A 13,638-nucleotide genomic window follows, 5' to 3' on the forward strand; every position below is an offset into this window, starting at 1 on the left:
AGCGTGCAGGTTTTTGTCTGAATGGCTGAGGGCAGCCTCACGCCTCCTCTCTACAGCTGAATCTGAGTCTCCCTAGGACCACACACACACACAGACACACACATCGTCACCGACACACACACACACACACACACACACACACAAGACCATGTCCTCCCTGTCTAACATACAGCACTGCAGTCGGTCCAAATCCAATCAACTGTCCTCCCTGTTGCCATGACGCCCACAAACCCTACATCCCGGCAGGAAGTAGAGCACTGGGGGCCCTTGGGAAATGAAGTGTTAGAACAGGAGCGATGCCCAATCGAATCCTGGTCTGTTAGTTACAGTAGTGGCAATTCACTTAGTGGCAATACAGTTTGCGAATCTGAATCCCAATAGCTCCTTATGACAATCACCTATAGCCAGCCCCACCAGTAGTCTTTAATAGGAATTGGGGTGACTATAAATGAGATCATTTGAATACCTGCATACTTACAAAGCATTTGTCTCTGTATCTTTATGTTCCTGAATCAGCTCACACGTCTGATTCACGTCTGTCTGGCTGTGATAATGGAGATGCATCAAGCGCCATCTTCTGGCTACTAAGATATCTTGCATGCGGTTCAACAGACGCACACGATAGCTGAATTTGGAGTGTGTGTGTGTGTGTGTGTGTGTGTGTGTGTGTTTGTGTGTATGTGTGAGAGAGAGAGAGAGAGAGAGAGAGAGCACTTACGTGTGTGTAATATCACTCTTTCTCTCTCTGCCTCTGTCTCTCTTTCTCTCTCTCTGCCTGTCTCTCTTTCTGTCTCTCTCGGGTCTCTCTCTCTTTCTGTTTCTCTCTGTCTCTCTCTCTGTGAGCAGCAGGATGTGTTGTTGGAGCAGCAGAGAATCCACCAGTTGAGGAACTACCAGGCTTCGATGGAGGCAGCCGGCCTGTCAATCACCTTCCCACACACCGCCCCCTCTCCAGGCCCAATCATCTCCTGCCTCGGCCTGCTTCCCCCTCATCGTGGTGCAGCAGGAACCACCCACCAAGCCTCGCTTCACCACCGGGCAAGCACCCATGACCAACACACACTAACACACGTGCGCACTCATGCACACAATCACACACACGCTCCAACATTCTATCGCTCTCTCTCTCTAACCTTCAGTCTGCAAGGGCTTAGCTGCCTGTTCTCTTAGATTAATGTGTCCTCTCTCCCTGAAAAAAAAAGAATCAAGTCCTTGACTCGTTCCCCTCTAAACCACTCTGAGAGCCCCAGTGTCCAGCATACTGATCAGCCACGCAGTGCAGGGTGTGGGTGTCTGTATCTGTCTGTATCTGCTCTCTCTGTCTCTGTGAGAAAGAAAAAGAGAGTGGAAGTGCACTGAGAATCTATGGCTGTGTCCAAAATCTGTCTTGCCTACTACTTACCAAGACGACATACTGTGTACTCAATACTAATCGTACAACMTACTATTTAGAACATACTGTTCGGTACCAACGAACGCAGTACGCATCAAATGTCAACACACTAGGCTCATCCATACTGAGAATGTGTCATCGAGTGTGCGGTCGCGTTGACTGCTGCCTTTCGTTCGCTTTGGTACAGCACGTCAATGTATCTGATTAATCAGCCGTCGTCAAGCACACGAGAGTCTGAAAAGACGACTCTCTTCCTCATTAGTGTGCAGCGAATTCTACGAAAATCAAAGGCCAAAATGAGTATGACGTCCTGGCATTTCAAGCATACTACATTTCCATAATGTCACATCCTATAAAATGTTTGATTTTCACATACCCACAATGCCTAATATTTAGAACGCATGTACGGATATTCGGACACAGTTATTGTCTCCCAAACATGTCCCCTAACATCGTTTTTCCTAACTCTTTGTGTGTTCCCATCACCCTCCAGGACTGGTGTATGACACGTTGATGCAGAAGCACCAGTGTATGTGTGGCAACACCAACACACACCCGGAGCACGCCGGACGCATCCAGAGCATCTGGTCTCGACTACAAGAGACAGGACTGAGGGGCAAGTGTGAGGTACGGAGACCATCACCGAAGCTCATCTCTTGGATAATGTATCAATAATCTATACTGACACACACACACATTGTTTCACTCACTTAAGCACTGAGCTACATGCAGAGGTTATATTGAGGCTTGCTCTGTGTTTTCACCCATACAGTCTTTTCAGATTAGTGCAGAGACTAAGGGGAGAAATCCAATTTAGAGTATAAATTCTGTCAGATTAACTGAGGAAGTTTGTTCGCCGTCCTATCTCAATAGTCGAATGTGGCTTCCTTTTCCCATCCAACCTAGACTACTGAGATGAACCCATTATTCCACTTTGAGGCACCAGTTCTAAGGCACCATTTCTGACCAGGAGGGGGCAGTGTTAAGCCATGCTGCCCGACCTCCCCATTGACAAAACACCCCACAGCAAGTTGCCCATAAGCACAGATCTAGGATCAGCTAACCCTTGCCAAATCCTAACCTTAACCATGTGGCAGAAAAAAATCTAAACTGACCTTAGATCATTGTTTAGCTTAGGGCCTTGTTTTGAAGTATTAGGTTGTTTTGAAGTGCTGGCAGAGATAAAAAGCTTATAGTGGGTCTTATCATGCCCTGCACCTGTTCTGTGACAATCCACATACACGCACTCATGCATGCACACACACAGACGCACACACACACACACATTTTCTCAGCGAGAGACATTCTTTTCTCTTCATCCTAGAGGTCTAAAAACAGCCTAATGGTTCCTAAATGGAGATACTCTTTCCTGCATCGCTGTGTGCGTGGCGTGTGTGTGTGTGTGTCTTTATCTTTAATTTAAAGACCCTTGCTCCCTTATGATCTGAAGCCATTCTTGTGATTTTGCTATTCATTGAAAGTGTTTGTAGGCCTATGTAAGCCAAATTGTATCTATGACCGTAATGCTATCCATTCATTGTTTTTTATACGTCCTATTTATATCTGTTAAATTAACCAATGATTTCAAGCCCACACTCGGCCATGTTTACAGACAGCTGCGATGTCCTTTGACACTATATAAACTAGTGACCCGCAGTGTTTGTCATTATACCCTGATGAAGACAGCTGTCTGTCGGAAACGCCGGTTATGAGGTTATTCAGTTATGCATCTGAGCTCCATAGAGTGTCGCGGTTCTCCCTGTGTTCTGATCTCTCCCGCGTCTCACTCGTTCATTGCATCATCGCTACGCTTCGTTGCACAGCTGCCTGTCTGTCTTTCCCGAATGGCACAAACAGAAATAACATCAACAAATAAACAAGCATACAAATTCCACCCCCAGCACTTCCTCTCCTGTCTCTTTCTCTCACTCACCCCTTTCAGACCTCATTGACGACCACCACTGTTACAATTGGAGATTCCTGGCTGCAGGTCTTACCCTGCTGCTACCCCCCCCCCCCCCAACTTCCACCGTCCCTCCTTCACTCTCTCCTTTTTCATCCTTCCATCCTTTCCCATCCCTCTTGTCGTCAAAAGCTCAGGTGGCCCTTGGGATTCGTAAAAGTAGCAGTACATTTATAACAAATGGGTACACAATTACAAGATTCTGGTGTCATAGAAGTGTTAACAGGCCCTGTAGCCCCCAGTTCCCACTCTATTCCCCAGTTCGCTATTCATTTGTTGACTTCTGTAACCGTTAAAAGCCTTTTTCATGCATGTTAATTATCAGAGGCCTCCACCCTAAGTTTGTTTTTTTCCACTGCTTTTGCACACTCCGCCAACCCTGATGTCCTAGGCGTGTCTGAATCCTGGCTTAGGAAGGCCACCAAAAATTCTGAAATTTCCATCCCCACATACAACATTTTTCAGCCAAGATAAACTGCCAAAGGGGTGAGTTGCAATCTACTGCAGAGATAGCCTCAGAGTTCTGTCATGCTATCCAGGTCTGTGCCCAAACAGTTCGAGCTTCTACTTTTAAAAAACCACCTTTCCAGAAATAAGTCTCTCAATGTTGCCGCTGTGTTATAGGACCACCTTCTGCCCCAGCTGTGCCCTGAGACACCATATGTGAATTAATTCCCCTAGAGTTTGTCCTGTTAGGTGACCTTAAAACTGGGATATGCTTAACACCCCCCCCGATCCTACAATATAACTAGAATGCCCTCAATCTCACACAAATTATCAAGACCTATCCAGTACAAACCTAATTCCGTAAACACGCACCCTCATAGATATTCATCCTGATCAGACCTGCCCTCTAAATACACCCTGCTTGTCTTCAACCAGTTCTCACGATCACTTGCCTCATTGCCTGTCCGTATGCGTCTGCGTCAAACAACAAATCGCCACCCCTCATCACTGTCAACGCTCCCTAAAACACTTCAGCGAGCAGACCTTTCTAATCAACCTGGCCTGGGTATCCTGAAAGGATATTGACCTACTTCCATCAGTAGAGAGATGCCTGCGTATTCTCTTAAAAGGCTGTTCCTCACCATCTTAAATAAGCATGCCCAGTCAAGAAATGTAGAACTTAAGAACAGATATAGCCCTTGGTTCACTCCAGACTTGACTGCCCTTGGACCAGCAAAAAAACATCCTGTGGCGTACTGCAATAGCATCAAATAGCCCACGCGATATGCAACTTTTCAGGAAGTTAGGAACAATATTACACAGAAAGCAAAGGCTATCTTTTTTCAAACAGAAATTTGCATCCTGTAGCACAAACTCCCAAAAGTTCTTGGACACTAAAGTCCATGAGAATAAAAGACACTCCTCCCAGCTGCCCACTGCACTGAGGCTAGGAAACACTGTCACCACCGATAAGTCTACGATAATCAAGAATTTCAATAAGCATTTTTCTATGGCTGGCCTGCTTTCCACCTGGCTACCCAAATCCAGACAGCTTATGTTCTGAAAGAGCTGCAAAATCTGGACCCCTACAAATCAGCTGAGCTAGACAATCTGGACCCTTTCTTTCTAAAATTATCCGTGGCTATTGTTGCAACCCCATTACTAGCCTGTTCAACCTCTCTTTCAAATTGTCTGAGATCCCTAAAGATTGGAAATCTGCCGCGGTCATCCCCCACTTCAAAGGGGCAGACACTCTAGACCCAAACTGTTACAGACCTATATCTATCTTACCCTGCCTTTCAAAAGTCTTCGAAAGCCAAGTTAACAAAACAGATCACCTACCATTGCGAATCCCATCGTACCTCCCTCCGCTATGCAATCTGGTTTCCGAGCTGGTCATGAGTGCACCTCAGCCATGCTCAAGTCCTAAACGATATCATAACCACCATCGATAAAAGACAATACTGTGCAGCCGTCTTCATCACCTGGCCAAGGCTTTCGACTCTGTCAATCACCGCATTCTTATCGGCAGACTCAACAGCCTTTGGTTTCTCAAATGACTGCACGGTTCACCAACTACTTCTCTGATAGAGTTCGGTGTGTCAAATCGGGAGGGCCTGTTGTCCGGACTCTAGCAGTCTCTATGGGGTGCCACAGGGTTAAATTCTCGCGGCTGACTCTTTTCTCTGTGTTACATCAATGATGTCGCTCTTGCTGCTCTGATCCACCTCTACGCAGACGACACCATTCTGTATACTTCTGGCCCTTCTTTGGACAGCTGTGCAACAACCTCCAGACGAGCGTCAATGCCCAACAACACTCTTTCCATGGCCTCCAACTGGTCTTAAATGCTAGTAAACTTAATGCATGCTCTTCAACCGATCGCTGCCCGCACCCGCCCGCCCGTTCTAGCATCACTACTCTGGACGGTTCTGATATGTGGACAATACAAATACCTAAGTGTCTGGTTAGACTGTAAACCTCCTTCGAGACTCACATTAAGCATCTCCAATCCAAAATGAAATCTAGAATCGGCTTTCCTATTTCGCAACAAAGCATCCTTCACTCATGCTGCCAAACATACCCTCGTAAAACTGACTATCCTACCGATCCTTGACTTTGGCGATGTAATTTACAAAATAGCCTCCAAACACTCTACTCAGCAATTGGATGTAGTCTATCACACTGCCATTTTTTTGTCACCAAAGCCCATATACTACCACCACTCGACCTGTATGCTTTGTTGGATGGCCCTCGCTTCATATTCGTCACCAAAACCACTGGCTCTAGTCATCTATAAGTCTTTGCTAGGTAAATCCCCGCCTTATCTCAGCTCACTGGTCACCATAGCAGCATCCACCCGTAGCACGCGCTCCAACAGGTATATTTCACTGGTCATCTTTCCTTCCAGTACTCTGCTGCCAGGACTGGAACGAATTGCAAAAATCATTTGTTTACCACTAACTTTAAGCATCAGCTGTCAGAGCAGTTTACCAATCATTGCACCTATACAAATCATTTATTTACCACTAACTTTAAGCATCAGCTGTCAGAGCAGTTTACCAATCATTGCACCATACAAAGCCTACACCTACACCTACACCCAACTACCTCATCCCATATTGTAATAATTCTTTTCTCCTTTGCACCCCAGTATCTTACTTGCACTCATCTTCTGCACATCTATTACTCCAGTGTTAATTGCTAAATTGTAATTATTTCGCCTATGGCGTATCTATTGCCTTACCTCCCTAATCTTACTACATTTGCACACACTGTATATAGATTTTTCAATGTGTTATTGACTGTATGTTTGTTTATCCCATGTGTAACTCTGTGTTGTTGTGTCACACTGCTTTGCTTTATCTTGGCCAGGTCGCAGTTGTAAACGAACTGGCCTACCCGGTTAAATAAAGGGGAAAGAAATACAAATAAAATGAAAATAAAATTGACCAACTCTCTTTCTTTCTCTCGCCCCCCCCCCCTTCTCTGCAGTGTATACGGGGCGGAAGCCTCACTGGAAGAGCTGCAGACGGTTCACTCTGAGGCCCACGTCCTTCTGTATGGAACCAACCCACTTCGACAGAAGCTAGACAGTACGTTCTACACCAGGAGTGCTATTCTAGGATCTGTCCATATAATCCTATTCGTTGTGATCTAAAAGGAAAAACGGGTGCTAGATCAGCATTCCTGAGACCCTTTGTGGATATGGGCCCAGACCCRACTKGTTGTTGCTTTGTACACTAAACAGGATCCGTTGTGTAGATGCTCAYGGYATATTGTGCAGGGCGRATCYCTGCTTCCACTGAAGTCAAATKTTCACCTAGTCTTCCACTGACATCGATGCATGTCAGAAGTTCAGATTGACCCATATATCTTCAAAGTAAAGGAACAAGATTGCCTAAAGTATGACAGTGTTACGACAATAATACAATAACCGCTCTCTCCCTCCTCTTACACCTCGGCTGTCTATTATTACAGGGCAAAGCTGGTCTAATGATAGTGATCCTCTACCAGACCATTATCAACTTAATGATCTACATTATTGCCTTCTGTGTAGACCAAAACAGGGACACTCAGTACATCTCCCAAGAGATTGTTTTGTTTACCTAAACAATTTTAATTTGTTTTGGTTCTATTCTTGTTTTTTTTCTCGTCCGATTTGGAACTTGTAGAACTTATCTACCTCTAATCTACCTCTAAGCCGTTGGCCCAGCTGTTCGCCACCTCTCTGCCAATAATGAACACGCATGCACACATGCACGCGAGCACACACACACGCCATTTTCCATGACATCACCCCTCCTTGTTTACTCCCTCCCAAAGTTTACTGATCCATCACCTAAAGACTTCCTCTCGGTTGGGAGAATGCGAGAGACTTTTTTGGCTCAAACACCTCACTATGACCGCTCTGGCTTTCATAGCCGAGTTAGCCTCTTAGCCAGCAGTGCCTGTGCAGTAAGGTAGTCATTACATTTGTAGACTTTTTTGGACCAGAGGCTCTCAGCCTTTTTTGGTTACTGTACCACCAAGTACRTTTTGCTCTGCCCGGAGTACCCCTGAAGGACAACCTCATGTGCATTTTACCAGTAAGTCTCATGAAAACAGTACCCCCTGTGGATAGGCCAAGTACGCCCAGGGGAACCACTGTTTTGGACTGTGTTCAACTGTGTGTGATTATGTTGTATATTCTGTCTTGCATCAATGGTGTGTGTGTGTGTGTGTGGGGGGGGGGGTGTGTGGGGGGGGGTGTGTGTGTGTGATGAGTCAATCTATGAGCGTCTGCTATATGAATTCATATTTATTCAGTGTTACGATCAACTCAGGGCCCACTAAGAAGAGTGAACGTTAACCTAGACACATTTTAAATGTTCAGGCCAAAAGGTGAAATGTTGCTAGCGTATATTCTCAAATCATGCAGGGTGTTGTATTAAGGGTTTGGGGTTTCCACTTGATGATGTTTTGCTCGAATTTGTACCGGTCAAGATGAATTTGTATCTCAAGGGGGGATATAATGTCTAACCTAGTCATCGTGCAGGCGCTTCTCGTCTGGAATACTTTCTAACATGCATACTGCATGACAAGGCGGTTGGACAACTCTTAGGTTATGTTACGGTATGTTACTTCATATTCACCGCTATGGTATACAGTGCTGTCACAGAAACAATGGATAAGTGGGATGAAGGGGGGTACTGAATGAAGAGGAAAGTGACAATGTGTCCCTAATTTGTTGTCACAACAAGAGGGAAGAGGAGGAAAGAATAGGTTTGACAAAATCAAGTCGTTTACACTAAGAGAGAGAGGTTCGTCATTTTTCCCCCCACCACAATTAAAATGGCATCTGTGTATTCTCGCCTCTGTGGAAGTTCACATGGTCAGAGTCTGGAGTTCAGAGGTCAAAAGCACCTGCTGAATGTCCTGGGTGTCCATGAGTGTTCTGGCGGTCCCCTCTAACCTCTCTCTCTCTCTCTCTCTCTCTCCCTCCCTCGTTTTCTCTCTCTCTTCCTCAGGTTCAGTTACTCCCATGTTTGTGAGGCTGCCTTGTGGAGGGGTGGGGGTAAGTCACTCTCTTCTACTTCTTCTCTTCTACTCCCCTGTAGAAATAATGAGAGAGAGGGGGATGGAAAATCAGACCAACATATTGACCTAGGGATCGACAAACACACAGAACCCGAGTTCACCCACTCACTCCAATACGCACACACACACACACACTCCCGGACACATATAATACCTTTACTTTTTCACAAGCAGCACTGAAGTGGAAGTACACATTGTGCATGCACGTGCACCACCACACACAGACACCATTGTCCCCCCCCCCCCCCCCTAAGTGGTCCCTCTGAACACACATACACAGGCAGTGCACCCCCCCCCCCCCCTCCCCCCCTCGCACCCACACACACACTACACACACAGCATGTTTATAGAAAACATCTGGTCACAATTACCCATCGACAGAAAGCAGAGCAACAGTTTTGGTTGCCTCTGTGTCCCAGGGTGGTGTGTGTGCGTGTGTGGTGGTGGAGAACAAACAGCAACCTTTTTCTCTCTCTCTCTTGCTCTTTACCCCCATACCCCCCCCCCCCCTCACTCCTCTCCACGTTCTCTTCTCCCCACCCGGTCTCTCCCCCACCGCTCTCTCTCTCCTGTCTCCCCCGCTCTCTCTCCTGTCTCTCCCTTCCCCTGTCCACCCCCCTCTCTCGGGGGTAGCTAGCTGGGTCTGTTACGGCGCCTGCTGGCGTTGGTAGGAAACAGAAGGGGCTCTGCTCTGTTTTATGGAAATGGGACTAAATTGTTGTCTTCCTGTAGTCCCAGCACAGCGCCTCCGCTCATCAAATTACCCTGTCAGCCTGAGCAGAACGAACCACTCTTTCATTCCAACACGCTCCCCCCTCTCTCTTTGGTCTCTGGGTCCCTCGCTTTTCCCTCTCTTTTATCCCCCTATTGCTCTTGGTGTTACTGGCGTGTGTCTTTCACTTCTTCTTACTCAGTCTTCCTCTCAGAAGTCGCTTTTGTCAGGACTGCTCTACTTTTCCAGCGTTACGCTTTCTTCTCTGTTAGTGACTGGTACTGCTGACATACTTTGGCAGTGTCCCTCCCTCGCTCGATATTCTCTTTTACTTTCTTACACACTCCTCAGTTTGTCCCTCTGCACGTTGTCCCATTTCTTCTTCTTTGTTTTTTTTAGCTTGCTCACTTTATTACGCAATAACTTGATCACTCATTTCTCACTTGCTCGCTCGCTCGCTCACTCACTCACTCACTCACTCACTTCTCTGGTGCAGCCATCACTCTTCAGTCAACTCACCCTCCCTCTCCCTCTCCCCCGACCCATCTTCCCTCTCTTCCCCTCACCCCTCCATTCCCCCCCAGTCTTCTTTTTATCACAAATGCGCCACAGACCCGTAATTCGTGACAAAGTCCTTCTTGGCGCGACTTGAAAAGGCCCACGTTTTCCTTTTTTTTTCTTTCTCTAGCCTCGAGCGTTCATGCAACTGAAAGCCAAATGCAGCAGGCAGGGATCGCCACAGTCAATGTGTGCTGAGTCTGTCGGAGACCCCAAGGTTCACAGAAACCCTGCAGGTCCCCACACACTCCCTCTTTCTCTCTCCTCCTCTCTCTTTCCCTCTGCCAGGTGTTTCCTTCTCTTAAGATTATTCCGTCTCGGAATTCAGTTGGTCATCCCAGGTGTCTGTGTGTGTGTGTGTGTGTGTGTGTGACTTCAAGTTGGTTGCAGGGTCAACGAGGAGTTAAGCGTATCTCTGCTAAGTGTGTTACAGCGGTGTGTAGATTTTAGAGCTGTGTGTGGTGTTTGTGCAACAGTATGTGGAGTATGGACTAGTGGTGTGTAGAGTGTGTGGAGGTGTAGAGATGTAGGTAGTTGTATGAAGTGTGTGCGTGTGTGTGCGTGTGTGCATGTTTTACTATACTTGTGGGTRCMAGAAKTCCTCACAAGAATAGTAAACCAACTAAAGTTCTGACATTTTGCCTGTCCTCACTTATAAAAAGGCTATTTCAGGGGTTAGGTTTAGGGTTAGAATTAGGGTTAGAGATTAAGATKAAGGTTAGGTTTAGGGTTAGGAGTTAGGGTTAAGGGTTAGGGAAAATAGGATTTGTGTGTGTGAGAGAGATTGGGGCCACTCGGCAGGCGTGTGTCAGCATAATCAGCCCTGACTGATGAATGCCTGGCCTCTCTCTTTGACCACAAAGGGAAACACACACACACACATATCCACAACAGCAAGACTAACCAGCTCCCCCCAACCCATCCCCCATCTCTCTCCATGTCTTCATCCCCTTGGTAATATTTCTCTCCATCTATACCCCCCATCTCTTCCAAACGTACTCGCTTGGCTCAATAWTGACGCTCCATGTCTATGAATATACAGTAAGCCATCTCACCTCTCTCGTCCCCTTTAAAATCACACCTCTACTAGCATCCCCTTTGGGACCTCAGTAGAAGCACGTTCAAAAGACTCTCTTGGCGGACAAACGTGTGAAGAGCAAAGTACCTTCCCCTGCCCCTGCATTGACCTGTGTGTGTGTCTCAAACGGGAGTCATTCACGTCAGTTGGACAGACCCGTAACTCACTCTGAGGGTCTCTTTACTGCTGCCTCTTTTTGCTCAGCAATCAAGTCCCTTTTTTCCTTCTCTCTGTGCAAGCTGTGATATAATAGATTTGTAACACTGTGTGCGAGTGTGGTTAGGGGCTTTGTACTGTAGCTTGTGTACTCATGCCTCCTTTCACTCTCTCTACATCTGGTAGGGTTGCGAGGACAGATAGTACCACARCAATCCCGGTCCAACATTGTCCCATTGTATAATTTAACCTGTTTATATTGTACATTATACATCTACAATTTATATACAATTTGTATTGTCCAATTCTATTATACATTTAGGCTATACACAAACATTAAGAACACCKTCCTAATATTGAGTTGCACCCCCGTTTGCCCTCAGAACAGCCTYAATTCGTCAGGGCATGGGCYCTACAAGGTGTCGAAWGTGTTCAACAGGGATGCTGGCCCATGTTGACTCCAATTCTTCCCACAGTTGTGTCAAGTTGGCTGGATGTCTTTTGGGTGGTGGACCTTTCTTAATACACAGAAAACTGTTGAGTGTGAAAAACCCAGCAGCGTTGCAGTTCTTGACACAATCATTTTGCCTAGCACCTATTACCATACCCCATTCAAAGGCTCTTAAATATTTTGTCCTGCCCATTCACCCTCTGAATGGCACACATACACAATCCATGTCTCAATTATCTTATTTACGCAATAATGCACGAGGAGGTGTGGTATATTTTGTAAGTCGCTCTGGATAAGAGCGTCTGCTAAATGACTTAAATGTAAAATGACTTAAATGTATATGGCCAATATACCACGGCTATGGGATGTTCGTTGCGTCGTGCCTGGATACAGCCCTTAGCCGTGGTACATTGGTCATATACCACAAACTCCTGAGGTGCCTTATTGCTATTATAAACTGGTTACCAACGTAATTAGAGCAGTAAAAATAAATGTTTTGCTGTACCCGTGGTATACGGTCTGATATACCATGGCTGTCAGCCAATCAGCATTCAGGGCTCGAACCACCCAGTTTATAATGTGCATTATATAAATATGCATTTGTGCTTGTGCTCACAGGTGGACAGCGACACCATTTGGAACGAGGTCCACTCGTCCAGCGCTGCTCGYCTAGCTGTGGGCTCCGTCGTGGAGCTTTGCTTCAAAGTGGCGGCTGCAGAGCTCAAGGTTAGCCTCATGTCCCTCGTCACCATGTGTTTGTCTATGCGTCTGTCTGTCTGTCTGYATGCCTATTACCAATGATAATGCCATCTCGCAACTGATGCTAAATGCTAATGCTAGCACCATCTCAGGTGAACAGGTGGCAGAGTGGAGCATTGATAATTAGACCTCATTAGCAGTGCTACCGCTAGCCCCACTCAAGTGAATGAAAGGGCTTGTGTATCTTCATTAATATAGCCTTGTTAGCCGTACTCACTCTTAACACCTACAGACTCGGTAGGAATGCCCCCCTCCCCGCTCCCCACCGCAAAGCTTTCAGACAGACACCCCCGCCTTCCCCTCCTGCCTTCCTGTGTCTGTGACCGTGCTGGATTATCACTTGAACCCCGCTGGCGACCTAGCGCATGGGCACCACTGAGTTGCTAACGCTAACAGTCCCTGCTAACACACAAATTTAACYAGGCAAGTCAGTTAAGAACAAATTCTTATTTACCGTGACGGCCTACACCGGCCAAACCTGGATGACGCTGGGACTCCCAATCACAGCCGGTTGTGATACAGCCTGGATTCAAACCAGGGTGTCTGTAGTGACGCCTCTAGCACTGAGATGCAGTGCCACTCGGGAGCCTGCACACCGCATCAGAGCAGAGCTGGCTAATGGAGACGAATGACGGTTCCTCTCAGAGCCGTTAGTACAGCATGCTAAATTACTAACACTCACGTGGAGTTTCTGCTAGGACCTGTGGCTTCAACAAGCACTTTCACTCTCATTGTTATAGTRGAGTTGAAAGCACGATCTATTGTTATTTGAAGGTTGTTGTTAGGAGTSTATCAGTTGAAATGAGTATGTGTGCCATCGCGTGAACAACACTTGTTATTGTTACTGAGATTCATTTACTTGTTTGATTCATTCACTGACTTGTTTGTCCCGGACATTCATCTATTTATCAGTCACCCCAATGGATWAATCGAGGACATGGTCTCTCTATCTAGGAATGAAGACCTGAAATAATCATGAAAATTCCTGCACTCTACATAGGGGTTAGAGGTCACAGGAAGTTATCTCCTTGCCGCTTAACAC

General features: G+C 46.4%; 1 pseudogene; it reads left to right on the forward strand.

Annotated features, from left to right (window-relative positions):
• The window catches only part of LOC111972666 (histone deacetylase 4-like), a 143,298-nt pseudogene that overhangs the window by 93,622 nt on the left and 36,038 nt on the right, over nt 1-13,638 (forward strand).

The sequence above is a fragment of the Salvelinus sp. IW2-2015 genome, linkage group LG2, assembly GCF_002910315.2.
Source record: "Salvelinus sp. IW2-2015 linkage group LG2, ASM291031v2, whole genome shotgun sequence".
Lineage (NCBI taxonomy): Eukaryota > Metazoa > Chordata > Actinopteri > Salmoniformes > Salmonidae > Salvelinus > Salvelinus sp. IW2-2015.